This window comes from Perna viridis, chromosome 9 (genome assembly GCF_037379345.1).
Source record: "Perna viridis isolate PV_CMFRI_1.1 ecotype Kerala chromosome 9, ASM3737934v1, whole genome shotgun sequence".
Lineage (NCBI taxonomy): Eukaryota > Metazoa > Mollusca > Bivalvia > Mytilida > Mytilidae > Perna > Perna viridis.
The window spans coordinates 28,979,522-28,997,251 of record NC_142453.1 but is presented as its reverse complement, the minus strand read 5'-3'; the positions used below and the strand labels follow the sequence as shown (position 1 = coordinate 28,997,251).

Sequence of the window (17,730 nt, the reverse complement as noted above, 5' to 3'; positions counted from 1 at the left end):
TCTCTGGAAATTTTATAATTTGTAGTAATTTGGAAATAGCAAATATCTGAATTATGAAAGTAGACATATTTAAGTAATCGTTAAAAAATCATAGCCCCATTATTTCCACAGATGTCAGTGTTTGTTTCCAAAAGTGGTCCATGGACTATTACATTTGTTTTTTTTTTTTTTTTGCAATTATTTACATCGATTACAACTGTCTTGTTTAAATATATATCAATTAATTGAAATTGATATAATGATGCAAAGTGCTAAATTGTTAAATATCCGATAACATTTGAATGATATCAATGAAAGTTAATCAATCGTATTACATAAAATATCCATATGTCTTTACAGACCTTTTGATTTTGATTTTTAATTTTATAATTTATAAAGCAAAATGCATTTCCTTTCGTTGTTTAGTTGGTTAACAGTACATATTTCTATATAAGTGCAGTTAAATTGCAGAAACAGCTGTAAGATAATTTGTTGGTTCTAGGTAAATATCTCTCATAATGATTTAAGATCTGTCATAGGTTTGGGAATGGAATGATTCTAAACTTAAATCTTAGGATTCATTCCTTCAAAACCGGACCACCGTATCCAATATTTATTTACAAACGATGCTCTAAAACATGTCTGTATCATAACGATATGTACAATTTGAATGTTGTCTCAAGTCGTAACTAAATCTACAGGAGATTCAAGAAAATACACCCAGCTTTTCTCATATACTTATTAAACCAAAACCAAAGTCAAATCCCAAACAAATTTAATTCACATAACTTTATGATTTAACTTCAAATGACAAAGTACTATATAGACATGCAGCAATATTAAAGATGTCTCCATTGCTAAGGTGTATATCTTGTTCTATACAGTTGCAGAAACTCTTTCTCTTTTCAAATTTGCACTTATTTGTGAGGTTGGAAATGTGCCATTTTTTTTCCAGTCACTCATTCTAAGACATTATTTCTAGTATTTCAACTGTTGACCAATGGAAAGTCTATATAAAACCATTATTATAAATCAATTTATAAATTAGTTTAGTGTTTAACATTTGGTAAAGTTGATATGAGCCATGGTCACCTTGTTTTGTCGTTGTCCATGTCAGCATTTTACTGTTTTGAGCATCGTCTCTTCAAACATATGTTGAAGGTATCCTTAAGGAAAGGTAATGATTAACTCCAGTCTACAATAGACATCTCTCTTACAAAAGAACCTCAAGATATATCCATGGGTTTGACATAAAAACAATCCGTGTCAACATTCTTGGTATCGACATATTAAATATTAGAAATCTTCGTTTCTAATTCCTTTAGGTCCATTTATTTAATCTAAATATTTCTCGATTAAATAAGGTTAAAAATATGTAAATTAATGATTTTCGAATTCACATTTTTGCATTCAAGACATTGTTCGAAAGTGATTAGGTCCAGCCTCATGATAAGTTAATTCAAGTGCTTGCTAATTTCAAATATAATATCTGTTTATTTATTGTAGTTTTACGTATTACGATATTTTGTCATTATTTCATAATTGTAAATAAACAGTTTTGTTATAGGCATATTAAATGTTAGAAACCTTCGCTTCTAATTCTAAAAGAGCCTTCCCACCCAAAGACTTAAAAGCAAGATTTGTTTGGTACACGGTGTCCTAAAGAAACATGAGCAACAAAAAGTCCTACATGTAACATATATATTAAAAAAAAAGAGAAAATGTCCTGATTCCTTTTTTGTCAGGCGCTTCATAGTATAAAATGCAATTTCCAGTTTCAATATTTTGGTCAAACGTGTACCTTCGTGCAAAAATTCTTTGGATAATTTTTGGATAATTCTTGATGTTGAAAGCCCACAGTGCTGTAAGTTTGTGTATTTGAGGGTTAAAACTTACTTACTTTCTTGAATAAGTGCTTCAGATAATTTTCGATATAGTCAAACATTTATTTTTTTCTTTATAAACAGAGGTTTTCGTATTTCATCATTTTTGTAATTTTTGAGTAAATATGTGCATTTTAGGTGACATTGAAATCCATTTTGTGTAAGTACTTGACTGGAACATGTTCCAAACGTTTTTTTTTATATTCGTATCTGATTCACCCCTCCCCTCATTTTCGAGTAACTTTATTAAAGTACAGCAAACACTTACTGTCATAATTGGTGTACGATGTTTTGCAATGTTGTCCTATTGATTATATGTTTGAAATACCTTTTTGTAATTTGTTCAAGCAGTACTTAGTGTGTATTTATTCTGAATTTTGTAGAAGTTACCTGCTTTTACTGCCAATATATTTATGTTGGAAAGATGCTCATCTTTTGGCAATACAAGACATTGCAATTTAATTGGTTAACCTGAAAGTCATTCATCCGGCATAAGGACTGAGCAGTGAATTAGCACTACGACTACTGCACTTCAAGACGGCAGATTCTGAAACCGACAAGCGTCTCCGTACACACACATCGAAGGGACAAGAAATGTAATGAACAAGAGACACTACCATTAGGGACAACTTAGTCAATCATGGAATATCTTGGATTCTACTCAGAAAAGTAACGTGAAATCAGATGACAAGATATTGCTAAAAAAAAGAAAGAACTCTCTATACATTACGATTCGGTTTGTCCAAACTATGAGGCGGTCAGAAAATGTTATACAAATAAAGATTTAGATTAACTCATCCACTTCTTTTATCCCAAACAAATTTCTATATAATATGCTCTCAGAGAAGTGGAACTTCATTAACAGAGTACCATGTTAGCAGAAAAGCAGACCTTGTCGATAGCAAGAAATAAGTAATGCATTAACTTCAACAAGTTAAAATCTAATCTGACTTAGAACTTTTATCTCAGCAGAAAACAGATTGCAGCTGCCCGATCTCAAGCAAGAGAAAGTTGGTAAATGTGACAAAATTCATCCTGTGACAAAGATACAATAATATTTGAGTCAGTTACCAGATGGAAGAAGTTATGACTTTTCGCATCACCTTGTCGAACCACAACTGCAAATATCAAGTTCCAGACAGCAGATTCTTGCCGAAGCGCAATCTCAAATATCAAAAGTAACACAAACAGATCCTTGTAGAACCGCCTATGCAAGATAAAATTTAAACATGGAATTCTGATGCAATGCCTTTTAATCCTGATAAACAAACAAAATTGGACAACGTTCATCAATACTATCTGACTTCATATTTGACATATTTCTTGTTGAAGGAGGACTTACTTCTGTGTAGATTAACTCCTTTCAATGGCAAACCTGACCGAGCTCGTAAGTGAAGTACATGGGAGTATAATCTTCATATTGTGCACACAGTATTCGTTCGTCAAACCCTTAAAATCCTGACCGAGACTCTAGAGATTATAGGTACACCTGCACGAAAGATACGGGTGTCCGGAAATAATAGAGGGTGCGCTACGTCAGAAAATTGAAAAGTTTCAGAGTATAATAACCAAGAACAATAAACGATTACTTGAACTCAGTGCCATTCTTGCCGAAATAGAGTCCGTAAAAGAAGATCCCAAGTTCAGATATTTTCTGGCGGTCTATATTTATTCTCCTGACATACTTCCGCTCGTGCAGAAGTAACCACATCCAATACAACAGTAGTGGTCGTCCCAGGCCGTGAAACACAAACGAAAACCTGAAGTATCACTTCCGCCGTTTTCATATTTTATTGAATTCAACATGGCAATGAGTCGAATCAAGATTTACCCTGGATTCATTTCAGATGCTAATACGCCTTCACTAGTCACACATTCGAGAGAAAAACCGCCGTCTAAACTTGTGAACACTTGAAACAATCGAAGCGGAGTCAGCGCTAAGAAAACCGATTTGGCTCAATACAATGCATCGAAAGGAATGACAGAAAATAGGTGTCCGATCCATAAAACGCACAATACTCTAAATAACTGCAGAAAATTTAAGGCAAAACCTATACATGAACGTAGAAAATATCTAAGAGACTATGAAATCTGTTGCAGTTCTAAGGATCATAGGCGCAAGACTTGCAAAGGCAGAACACCGTGTGTTCTTTGTGGAAGCGATACACATGCAAGTGCACTACATTTTGACAAAGAGCCACCGCTGTCACCTCATGGTGGGAAGGCACACCCCTCTGAACTATTAAATAAAGTTTTGAAAATATATTCTCAGACTTTAATGGGAAATCATGTTCAAAAACTGTACTGGTACACGTTTACCCCTCTGACAATCGAGATAATGCTATCAAAACCTATCATATATTGTACGATCAGAGAAACAGATCATTAGCATCTTCAGACTTGTTTAATATATGGTCTCAATATATCTGGTGACTTTTATGAATGCAAATGTCTTTCTCAGGAACGACAGTGTCATATGGACAATGACATAGAGGTCTGCCATTGAATCTTATGATGGAATCACAAGTCTGCATCTTCCTACATTGATTGAATGCGATATTACGAATATCTAAGAAGGGAAGTCGTCTGAAGTAACAAGATATCATTCTCATCTCCAGGAATTGATAGATATCATACTGCCGATTTACGACCAGATTCTGATCTTACTTTTAATCGGCCGAGATTTACCAGAAGCCCATCATGTTTTGGAGCTAATCACCGAACAAAGAATTCACCGTATGCTCAAAGGATGACTCTAGGCTGGGTTATCGTAGGCGAAACGTGCCTGAATCAGTTTCATCGTCCAGATTGTGTTAATTACCCGATGCGGAGTGATAAAATGTCTATATGCAAACCCTGTCCGAATAACTTTGACGTAAAGGAAAAGTGATATATTTGCGATGAGCAAAGACGACAATAGATTAGGGCTTTCTGTAGAAAAAAACATATTTTCTAGACATTTGGATCAAAACGTTCCTAGGACTTCAGATGGAAATTGGATTGCACCATTGTCCTTTCAATCTCTTCAAAGACTACCGAAAAATAGAGTCCAAGTACTGAATCAATTTCAGTCGTATGAATACAGCCTATGAAAAAATATTGTTGAGAAAGAACACTTTTTTTTCCTTTTATGTAGAAATTGTTTGCCAAGAAACATGTGGAAGCCGCGCCTGCTTTGTAGGATGTTCAAGATCTAGAGTGCTGGTATTTGCTATCACAAATCAGGCGAGTCTTTTACTCATCAGCTAATTTCGTGAATATTTCCTTGAATGATGTGTTAAAGTCTGGACCAGATATGACTAATTTTTTTTTTTTTTTTTTTTTTTTTGATTTTTGATATTATTCTTTTGTTGAATGCCCCAAGTATTCTATTATTATAATTGCATTGAATATTTCATTCATATTGTTGTTTTTGATATGAGTTGTATTAGTCAGGTACCAGTTGGGGAGAATCCTGATTCCCTTTTTATCAGGCGCTCCATAGTTTAAAAAAACAATTTCCGGTTTCAGTATTTTGGTCAAACGTCTACCTATTTGACAAAAGTTCTTTGGATAATTTTTGGATAATTTCTTGATGTTGAAATCCCACAGTGTTGTAGGTGTTTGTATTTAAGTGCTAAAACTTTCTTGAATAAGTGCATCAGACAATTTTGGATATAGTAAAATATTGATTTTTCTGTTTAAACAAGTTAAGGTTTTTATAGTTCATCACTTATTACAATTTTTGAGTATTTATATGCATTTACGGTGACCTTAAAATCCCTTTTTGTGCAAGTATTAGGACTGAAAACCATTGCAAATTTTTTCTTCGTCTTTCAGCAATACAAGACATTGCAATCAAACTAGTCAAACTTAAATTCAATATAACGGGATAAAGACTGAACTGAAAATAAAAGGCCAAACTCTAATTATCTGCCTTACATATAATTTTTACATTTCTATTAATGAATCGGTTGGTAAAAAAAGATTTTTTTAAAATTGGAAGTCAAACATTATATGCATTAATCCACTTAATGCTATTTTGTATATCGTGTGTATCACTCTAAATCTTTCATGTAAAACTGTTGAATGAAATTCAATACATTTAATGATTTTCGTTATACATGTAGTTTGAACCTTTACAACTACAATTAAAAGTCCAACATACATATCGGAATTATTATCTGACTAATTTTTTGGAAGACTGGGCAGGCTTTACTGTATTTCAGACGTTAAATGATTAGTAAAGAGTACCGAATGATGTAAGTAGAACGTTGATCGCTTAAATTAGTTTGGTCTCTATTACCCTATTGTTATTATTGTATCTTTCAATGTAGTTTAGAACGTTGAAATACATATAAAAAATAGTAACAAATCAAAATTTCAATTCATCTTTAATAATTTGTAAATTTTGATATGCATAAAGACGTTCAGTAATGCACTTTGTTGGAAGGATATTTTTTTTAAAGGTTTTCCCTTTTATAGTAAGTAGTAAGTTAACGAATTCCTTAATTTATTTGTTTCTTTTTGTAGTACCGTTGAATTGGATAGAGCTTATAATTTATGTATCTAAACTTTTAGGCTTTACTTTAGTCTGACAATGTGTTATGAAATATACAATTTAAAAGTAAACAAAACTGTGAACATCGATTTTAGACTTTATAGAGTTATCCGATTTTTTTAAGCACCGATTAAACTTTGCATGGTAAAAACTGTTAAAAATAGTCTATTTTAATTCTGAATTTTCAGACATGTCTTTTTGCACCTAAGAAATGAGGAATGTTGCAATCACACTACTGTTGTTGCTGATGCTTGTTTTAGCAGGTATGATTTACATATTTTCATAAATAAGACAGCTATAACTGTTACATTTATGCACATGTTAACATTAAATATTCCTTTTTGTAATGACATTTGTATGACAAAACAATTGTATTATGGTCTTATTTTTTAATTGATAATAATCGTGTTCTCTTTAAATTTGAAGTGGAAGATTTATCGACGTGGGAAGAACGTGACGGTGTACTCTATAAGGTTCTACAAGATGAACATGGATCCCCTCTTACAGATACTTGGGACGGTGCAAAACAACGATGTGAAAACGAAAATGCAATTGTTTTTACACAAAAGAAGAATATGATAAGAACGTGAATTGGAGCGAACAACCAGAGTATGGAAGGAAACTGGTTATGGTCTGATCTCTCTGTTGTTGATCGTTCTGACTGGAGTCCCGGTAGTTATTTTTTTATATATTTGTACTTTTTTGAAACATTGCGAAGAATTTTCATTGGGAAAAGATAAAGTCATCAACATGGTTTCGCTAGTATGCATGCATATATTACCCAAGATAGCATTGAGTGTTTTAATCACAACATGTACTTGACAATCGCCTGGTTTGAGATTCATCGATGGTATGTCAAAACAAAAATATTATCTTGTGGACTATAATATCGCTTTCTCAAATTAATATTAAAAAAGACGAAGAGATCTCATACATTGAAGGGCTAATATTTTTTCTTATTTAACAGACAAGATAGGGTTGAATGCGATTCTATCAGTATTATTAATATGTACATGTTGAAAATTGAAGCAATTGTGTTTGGAAGTGCATTATATTTAGGAAACCACACATATACACATTTTGATATGACTTAAATCTATTAAATATCACGATTTAATTCACTTATAGGACAATAATTGTTTATTCATTATAGAAATAAAACACAATTACAAATGAGGTTCCAATTCAAACAAATTCCATAAAATGTTTTTTTTTTCTTTATCCATCTTTTTTTAACTGCGCATCTAAAAGCGGTTTTACGGTTACACGTAAAACTGGGTATTGTTGATAAAGTTCCATATTTTAGAACAATCCCTAGCCCTTTATATACATAACAATAACCAATTTATGGAAAACATATTTATATTTTGTCACATAACAGCCCAAAACATACACATGTGAAATGGTTCAAGTGCATATGATTAATACTTGGATTTTGGAAGTATTACACGCTTTTAAAACAGTTGATATGCTTTGTCCTTTTTGAATAGCAGTACCGGTATTGTGGTCGTCATCTCAAGTTTATATTTCACAAATAGTTTAGATATTTTTAAATAAATTTCACGTTTTATTGGATTGACAAATGACCAAACATGATGCTAAACGGATGAAACTCGTGTCCAATGTGACGGGTCCCGCCCGCTGGTGGACCCCTTTTTAAGATACATAGTGCGTGGGCTGAGAAAATCCCCCATGAACCCTACTCCCTTTCCATTCATCAACCAAAATATGATTTATATGATTTTCAGCTACCCTTATTTTTTTCAGGTACCCTACTTCAAACAAGTGTTTGTATATTTTATGTAGCAACCTCACATATAGCAGATATTTTAATACTTTGTGTGATGTCTTGAACTCCATCCACAGTTTTTACATTATGTTATACTTTGTATTGTTCTTAACATTATAAATGTGGATCGTCACTATTTCCTGTTTTCACGTTTTAACCATGTTCTTTTGTTTTCTGAAGTCGCTATATTATCTTTCCATATTTTTGCTTTAGGTATTTTAGACAATATGATGACTGACAATGAAAACAAGAGTAAATATTTGGTACCTTTATTTTCTTGTAGGTGAACCTAACAACGTTGGAAATAATGAAAATTGCGCTGAAATTCACAGTCATGGAAAATGGAACGATTTACCATGCAGTTACATGCTAAATATTTTTTGTCAGAGATGCAAGTATTCATTTCTTTTGACTTCTGAAGCTCATTAGAAGATGCAGAAATTGAGTGTTTAACTGTCTTAAATTCATACTATTTGAATTTCTAAATGACTTTGAATACAGTATGTTTTTTTATAACAAATAATTTCCACATTTTATGAACAATTAATAAACAATTGTTGGATACTTCAGCATATCACTTGTTTAACCAATGACTGACAGATATTTGAAAAACCAACGCACGGTAAAACAATGACAAAATGTAGTCTATTCGAATTCTTACGATCCTATATCGACGCTTAGAGAGTCCCATGGCTTTTGTCCTTTTCGGAACTATCGGCTTTGGTTTGTCCATTGCTTGTGCATCCCTTGAGTCATATATAATTTACCTCTTTTTGTTATTGAAAAATTAAAGGTGTTGTATGCTTAGTTGCTTTTCAATCATATAAAACAAGACCAATGAATGTTTTAATTTATAAAGGGGTCAAATTTTGTGTCATTGTCCAGATCGTCAGTAAATTAAAGAATACTGATTTTATATTTGTTTTAAATAAAATGATTTGAAACAAAGTGTTCCATTTTTTGAAACATTTGATAAGTATGTTTTAACACTAACGATTCAAGGTATACCCTGTCACGAGACCGTACGAAGCAACCTGTGCTCCAACCAATCTAGTGACTTTTTCAGGTGTAAACAAGGTAACGCTTGTGCATTATTGTTTTAAGGTAAAGTACCATCTTTCTTGTTTTCCAACTTCCGATATGCTGTACATGTGTTTCAAGGAGTAACCACTCATCATCAGTATTAGAATCAAATTCCAAGAAAGATCTAGATATACAAATTAATTGTATACGAGAAGTACTCTCAATACCAAAACCAAATTCATCACTGAGAGGTACAATACAAGGTATGAAACATTGGTGATCATAGTGATAGATGAATTTTGAAATTTGTAATACTATATCGGTAATTGTTTTCACAAAATTAAAAATCTTCTCTTTTTGTACCTCTGACTGTGCGTCCTAGATCTTGGCTTTGGACGAACCTAACATCATGTGCAAATACATGCGAAATTCAAATACGGCCATGTGAAAACCTTTTTCCTGTATCATTTGGTCTGTTAATTTGTCACCCGGATAAATTTACATGTACTTGTTTCTGTTGATTTTCGTCGTTCATAGACTGCAGACCAGGCCCAGCAGACATAATATTCCTAATAGATTCATCAACGAGCACTTATGTTTCGGAAGCAAAGATAAAGATAATAATGAAATATTTCATTAGCAAGCTGCCATTTGGGGTTGATGACTTCCAATATGCAGCCATCCAATACCATTATGATGTATCAATCTTATTTAATTTCAACACATATTCTGACAGCAGTTCTATTATAGCAGCACTAGACATCTTCACTGGTGAAAGTGGACCTACATTCACAACAAAGGCATTAACAAAGGTCAAAGAGGTAATGAAATGCTTTGTTTTGTTTTGTTTGTCCTTTTTCGTTTTTGTTTTCTTTTAATTACAATTTTCTACTGCTTAGACTCAATGCAGCTCTACAACCACTGAGGACTTTCCATCAAAGATGTTCTATATATGTTTTCTTGTTACTGTTATTTTCGTGCGATTATTCAAGAAATAATTTATTGACAGCCCGCAGCTGGTTAAAGACTCTTTCTTTCAGAATTTTTTGATGAAACAAGGAATATTTGATCATTAAATGCGAGAGGTACATCTCTTGATACACAAAGGCTCAAACAAATTCATTAGACGAAGCCGTTTACTTTATCCTGAAATGAAAATTGCTATATTCATTTTAAAAAATCTAATAGCAAAAGCATACTTTATTTTTCTACTTTAAACCGCTTGTTACCTACGTTATCATCTCAAATTAAACACGATTTGCTCATAATATTTCAATCATTTAATTTTAAGATGTTCCAGGATACATTAAATGGGTCTCGCCCAAATGTCTACAAGTTAATTGTTTTACTGTATGATGGCCTATCAACAGATAGATCTGACGTTTATATAGATTCTGTTAAATTAAGAGAGGCTAGAATACTAGAATAAGAGTAATCTCAATAGGGATAGGATCATCTATCGCTCATGCGGAACTGGTAAACGTAGCCTATAATAAGGACTTTGTATTTACGTATGAACAATACAAACATGCGGTATATCGACTTATGACTTCTACCATTGGTGGTCTGTCATGCTCTGGTAAGAATATATTAATGAAATATATTTTGATTTTTTTAACAACGGTATTGAAGGTATGGATAGACATTCTTATCAGTAACAATCGATCGACAACATGGCATGCTAAAATGAGACAGCAATCCCAACATTGCCTTAATGAGATAATATTTTATGATAGCCTGTGAGAGCAATCTCGACATTGCCACATTGATCTACAACATTACATGCTAGCCTGAGACAGCAATCGCAAAATTTCCATACTGACCTAAAACATTTCATGCTATCACAGTACAGCAATCATATTAGTGTAATATTGTCCTGCATATGTTATGCTAGCATAAGACAATAATCCTAATAATAATAACTGAAATACAACCTACATACAAGTCATCAAAGTAAGATAGAGGTCACACTCAAAGAAACTATGAACTACTGTATTTTTTTCATTTTATAGTATAAAATGTTTTTTGATTTATGGTGCAAATCAATAATCTCAGAATAAGATTAATACAAATTGACTGAGATTCTCAGACAAGCTCTGAAATTATTTTGATTTCATTATCAGAGGATAATTTGGAAAACGTAAGGAGACTATGTAAGCAACTATTCAGTTATACATATGTATTATGTTGTTTATGGCCAGCTGTGGTGTGAGGATTGTCGTGCCGTGCATTGCAGACCCATTAGTGGCAATGGGCTTGCATTTTTCATTCCGATTTGGTAGTAATCTAACATACTAGTAGTCATCATATCCATTTTCGTAATATGTATAATACATTTTTAACACAGTTTTAGCAAATTATATCTGTTAAAACAAAAATTGGCGCATTCGGCGAAAAATGTATAATACATTGTTTAACACATTTTGTATAAACGTCTTGATTTGTACTTTTAGGCTGTTCATTCCATTTGCAAACCGACATCGTTATTTTGTTGGACGTAAACAAAAAACAGACGATGAGTGGATTTCTGTCCAGGAGATTACTTATCCGACACATAATAGAATATCTATTAGGTTTTAATTTCGATATACATATTGGTGTAGTAACGTATTCAGATCATCCGGACTTCATATATAACCTAGGCTGGTCTACTGATCTTGACAAACTAATATCGGCATCTCAGATGGTGGATTTGGACACGGTGTCAGTAAGTTCCAATACTACACACGCTTTAGAATTCTTGAAGACGAGGGATTTTCGCCGTCAAAAAACGGTCGTGACTCTTCTCACAAGATTGTTATGCTTTTGTCGGACGCTAACTGGGATAGTTTAAATATGATAAAGAAAGAAGTTTTAAACGTTCAAACAAAAGGGATTATAAATATTGGTGTAGCACACGGAACTGACGTTTCCTTGGATCGTTTTACTTGTATACACTCTGATCCTTCGCATCTTATCTATATAGCAACGTTTTCTAAAACAAATCCTTATGACGGGTTTAAAGCATTGGCTTCCATGACAGCATATTACACGTGTAAAGATGATATATTCAAATGAGTTGCAATAAATACATTGCTCAATTGGCGCTGATTTTTTGTGTGTTTTGACGTCAATGATGTAAAAATGTATATGGAAGCATATATTGGAAATCTTATCTTACTTTAAGGGTGTATTGAAAATGTATTGATTTTCAGTCAAAATGTGCAAAGTATACCCAAAATGAAATCTAATACAAGAGTAATCAAGGGAACCAAGGTTATAGCGGTAATCAAAAGAATGTAATCAAGGGAAAAAGACCAGACATGGAAAACAGACATACACAACAAAAAACATAAATTAACTAAAATCATACATACAAAGTAACAAAAGCAAATGAGCAACTCGGACTCCACTAAAAAAACTGGGAGCATGGACCAGGTACACCGGTAGGGTAAGCGTCCTTTGCTTTTCCTGCAAAGAATTTGATTTTGGTTATTTCGTGGCAAAAATGTATTTATTATTTTTATAAAGAGATAATACTGGGCTACAAAACGAATGATTTTGATGTTAACACAAATTATTTTTATATTGTATAATTTGAGTAAAAAAATGACAATAAGTCGTCAATTAAAAGAAAGTGAAATATTCAAAAACGTATTTGTCATATTTCCCATTTTACCCGCTCTATAAATGTATTATCTTTGTTATTTCGTTTTATGTGTTTATCACAGCATGATTTTATGGCTATTAAACCTATTAAAGGGTTTATATACGACCCCTTATTTCAAGATTTACAAAGAAAATGATCGAAGCGTATCCCGGTCCAATTTCAAATCTCTTACATAATGGTACTGTAATAAATAAATTGGATTTCAGAATGTATGTTCGCATTGTTACTGGTCGTCACTAGCTCTTGTAGTTATACCGTATGCACCAATGTTGGTAGTAAGTTTGATGGATTGTTAGTTCGGTTAGACGTGAAATGTAGTTGATGATATCTTATCTATCTGTGAGATGTAAACAAAGACTGAACATGCCTCTTATTTAGATGCTGATTTTTTTCCGCAATTTCTTTCTACAATGAAAATCCGCGTACAAATCACAGGCTCTATGGTTACCTTATGGATCAATTGTATACTCGATGGCTTGTAACCCCGTGCATATACGGAAAAACTTACCTTGAAGATCCTCGTAATGGCCTAGCAAGATGAAATTATTGATCAGGCAGTTTTACCGGTCTTAAGTCAAATATATTCGAGTTAATTAATTATTTCAGGTAAACTGTGGTGAGAGTGTTCCGTATAACCTGTGCGCCAATCGATGAATAAACATTGTACGATGTACAGAACTTGGAAACGCTACATTGAAATCATTTAAACCAGGTAAGAACTATTGTGATTTATTTTACAGTTTAACATCTCTTAACGTAAAGTATGGATACATCATTAACACAAACAGAGATAGAGATGATTTACAAACACTGTAAGCATAACAAAATAAAACGCAATTACATCTTAAAACTGAAGATCACTTGCCTAATAACATATAAAAAACAAGATACATACCAGTTCATATATCTTTTCCAAAAGATAAGAAATTCACTTCACTTTTTCATGACAATCTTTTTACCTGATTCTTAGCTTCATTATACGTAGTTTGATGCAAAATCACGCGAAATTTAAATAAATATATTGTTCTGAATATAACAATTGATTTGTCTCCCCGAAAAGAGATACTTGTTTTCTTGATTTGTATTGTTTACAGACTGCAGACCAGGTCCAGCGGACATCATATTCCTAATTAATTCATCAACAAGCACGAACGTTTCGGAAACAAAAGTGAAAAAAAGTAATAAAATATTTCATAAGCAAGCTGCCAATGGGAGCAGATTTCCGATTTGCAGCTCTCCAGTTCCATTTTGATGCATCAGTCTTATTTAGCTTCAACACATATTCCGATAGCAGTTCTATTATAGCAGTAATCGACAGCTTTACCAGTGGAAGCGGACCCACATTCACAGCAAAGGCATTAACAAAAGCCAACGAGGTAATGAAAAATCATTGTTATATACATACATTGTGAAATGCCTTCATCATTCCCTATTAGCTCGGACGCAATGAGGCACTACAACTACATTCCTTTCTTATGGTCAATGATAATTTTGGAAATAATGATACCAAATAAATACTGGGATTTTAGAAAGGAGACACCACGGTGAACATTGGAAAGTAAGACATGATGCTTCTATTACAGACTGGATACCTAAAACTGTTTATTATAGTCAATATTTTCGATCTATTTTCTAAACAAAAAAGCAGATGATGAAAAAAAGCAGAAAAGAGATTCAAATCCGTCTTTTGAGTTTTATAAAGAGTGTTATTGCTATGTTTTTATTATTGTTGCTATTATTGCTATAACTACTTGTTAGATGATTTATATATTTATATTTATTTGTTTCGTTTTCATAAATACTACTTGTTTCCTCCATGTTACATCTCATGAAACCATTTTAGTATCTTAATAAGATTTACTCGTACTATATTTCAATTTTCATTTATTACAAGATGTTTCAGAACGCTTTGTCCAGGTCTCGTGCAGACACCTACAAGTTCATTATTTTACTTTACGACGGCCTATCAACAGATAGATCGGATGTTTAAAAAGAGTCTGTTAAGATAAGGAATGCCGGAATACGTCTTATTCCAATAGGGATAGGATCATATGTTTCTCACGTGGAGCTGGTTAACGTTGCCTTTTACGACGACTATGCATTCTTGTATGAACAATATCAAAATGCGGTAAACTGACTTATGACTTCTACAATTGGAAAGTGCCCTGGTAAGAACACAAGAATGGTTTATCAAAAAAATATATTAAGTGTGCATAGATAAAATTCCAAACAATGAGAACTTCAACATTTCATGCTAGCCTGAGACAGCAATGGAGACGTTGTCATATTGACCAACATTTTATTCTAGCCTGAGACAGCAATCCTCACAATGCCAAATTGACCTTCAACATTCCATGCTAACCTAAGACTGCACTCCCGACATTGACACATTGTGTAACAAATTTAATGCTAGCATGAGACAGCAATCCTAACAATAACAGTCTCACTGAAAACTTACATACTAGCCTTCAACGTAAACTTTAAGAAAACTGATAATTCCTTAACCATGCCTGGTATGATGACAACACAAAGTTTAAAACGCATCGTAAGAGCGATTAGATATACTGTTAAATATTTTGTGATTAATTGTGCTAATCAATAATTTCAAAATTATTCTAAAACAAGTAATGTAATAAGCACAAGTCGCTAACGATCTTCAATCATGCTTTAGAAAAAAATCATTTAATAATGTAATAAAAAATTGACAACTTTCACGAAAAACAAACTATAGAGGAAAAGAAAGAAATTTAAAAAAAAAACTCTCTCTTATTATATTATAACACGTCAAACCCTCAAAGAAGTAAATATGACATTAAAAAGGTTCGCTTTAAAACAAATAAAAAAAAACAAGATTGCCATAAATAGCGCTACAAAAATTAATTTCAAGCATATTCTGCTAATATTTAATGTACCGGGAATAACTTTCATATCAACGAAAACTTTCCTTAGTGTATATGATATTGACAGATTTACGTATTATTTACCTTATTTTGATGGACGTAAACCAAAACCAGATGTTGAGTGGATTTTTGTACCGGAAATCACTGATCCCTCGTATTTTGGATTATCTTTCAGGCTTAAATTTCGATATACATGTTGGTATGGTAACATATACGGACCATCCGCATTTCATATATAAGTTAGGCTGGTCTTCCGACCTTGATAAATTAATGGCGGCATCTCAGATGGTGGATATGACACGATGCCAGCTATTACCAATACAAAACACGCTTTAGAATTCTTGAAGGACGAGGGATTTCCCTTACCGAATAATGGTCGTGTATCAGATGGCAAGATTGATTTGCTACTTTCTGATGCTAATTGAGATGGTTTAGATACGATAAAGGAAGAAGTTATAAATCTTCAAATGAAAGGGATATTACTGTTGGTATTGCACACGGTTCAGACGTTTTCTTGAATCGTTTTACTTTGACACAATCTGATCCTTCACATATTATTTACATACCAATATATTTCAATCCGTACGTCGGGTTAAAATCATTGGCTTCTATGATAGCATTTTGTTCGTGTAATGATGATTTATTCAACTAAATTACAATAAATACATTGCTTCGTATGCACTATCGCATGATTACATTTCAATGACACGTTCTTTTAATTTAAATGCATATTTGTAATTTTAGGGGAAAATGTTTTAGTTATATTTTGTTCTTTTGGAAAAAGTGTGTTAAATGATTATTCAATATTCAGTTCCTTAGAATACTTTTATTTGATATAAATTTAGTGTTATTGCTGGAGATGTAGTTGTAAAAATCTTTTTCTCTTCTTCTAAGCTCCTTATCCCGGATTGGGACAGAAGACCGACACAAGTTCCCTCCATTTTACTCAGTTATTTGCAACGTGTTGAGCTTGTCCAAATGTGTATCCATATTTTTGCAGCCATGAGAGAACAGTTCTCCTCCAAGTGATACGAGGTCTGCTCTGATTTTACAATCCATGTGGTGTCCAGCGTAGAGCCACCTTAAGAAGAATCTCATTTTCCTACCTCGAGATAGTGCCTTACCATCTGAAGCGTCTCTATTGTAGTTTCTATTGCTATGGACTTGCATTGCACTTTCTCAGCAGTTCTTTATTTCTGATCGTTTTGGTCAAAATATTCCATGTACTGGTTTTACTGTTGTAGATGTGTATTTATTTTCTTATAATATACACTAAGAGATCCAGATGGGCTTAAGTCTTGCGAAGGCTGGTCAAACCGGTCTTAATATCTTCTTTTTCCGACATTTTCTGAGGTTGTCATGTTTGGTTCCCAGGTATATAAATTCATCGACTCTCTCAATTGGGATGTTGTTTATTGTGATGAAACCAGGTAGAATGGTGTTAATAATCATCACTTTAGTCTTCGCTACATTGATCCTTAAGCCAGTTACTTCTGTATACATTTTAACATTCGTGTTCTTGTTATCATTCTATTATGATTTTATGTTTATTATTTTAAACGTGTTATTTTTTCTACTGTTTTCAAAAGTAACAGTACACATGATTGATTTTTGTAGGTTTTTCCTCAACTTTATTGCTTTCGTTTTAGTAAATACTGTTCAACTGTACAAGTGTTGGTATTATTTCTTGCTTTTTGTTTGTTTGTTTGTTAGTTGATATTTGTGTTGTGTTACGGACTGTTCAATGTCTTTGATACGTTGTGTTTTTCGAAAGATATTTAACGTTAGAGTGTTGTTAGAATTTAGTCAGTTTCCCTAATATCCATACTTAAGGAGGTTATTCAAAAGCAAAAAAGGGACTAATACAATACACTTATCTCGAATATTTTTTTTATTATTGAACAATACGTGTATTTAACATGTGTGTATATGCAACTTTTAACGATAAACTGTTTTCATTAAAACAC

General features: G+C 32.8%; 1 long non-coding RNA gene across 1 annotated transcript; it reads left to right on the top strand.

The window, feature by feature from the left end:
• The first annotated feature begins 6,582 nt into the window (after positions 1 to 6,582).
• Positions 6,583 to 7,014, top strand: LOC148607665 (uncharacterized). Its single transcript, XR_015915243.1, has 2 exons — positions 6,583 to 6,665; positions 6,829 to 7,014. It is a non-coding gene; the product is annotated as an uncharacterized LOC148607665 (long non-coding RNA).
• Positions 7,015 to 17,730: the final 10,716 nt, after the last annotated feature.